The following is a 440-nucleotide window of genomic DNA, read 5'->3' as shown; positions in this document are numbered from 1 at the left end:
GTATTTTGCATTTAGCATTTAAAATACAAAAGGGAAATCTATTTTGTATTTTGCATTTGAAATAACAAATCAAAAAAGTATTTGAGTTCTGTATTTAAATACTTTAAAAAAAAAACAATTTTGCACAACTCTGTTCATAGGTCTCTCCATGTCCAGTGTTGGATGTGGACAGTTCACCTTTGAAGAAGATTCCCACTTGTGTTAACGAAACGTTAGGAAGCAACTCCAACAGTATTATATTCCGCTTTCCAAGGAACGTTATTGGTAATTTTGTAATGAGTTCATTAATTTAATGGATTATTATTATTATTCAGTATCCACAAATAATATCTTTACTCTATTATTTGTGGATACTGAATAATAATAATAATCCATTAAATTAATGGATTATTATTATTATTCAGTATCCACAAATAATATCTTTACTCTATTATTTGTGG

Source organism: Agrilus planipennis, unplaced genomic scaffold (genome assembly GCF_000699045.2).
Source record: "Agrilus planipennis isolate EAB-ADULT unplaced genomic scaffold, Apla_2.0 scaffold206, whole genome shotgun sequence".
NCBI lineage: Eukaryota > Metazoa > Arthropoda > Insecta > Coleoptera > Buprestidae > Agrilus > Agrilus planipennis.
Note: the sequence above shows the minus strand (reverse complement) of the source record.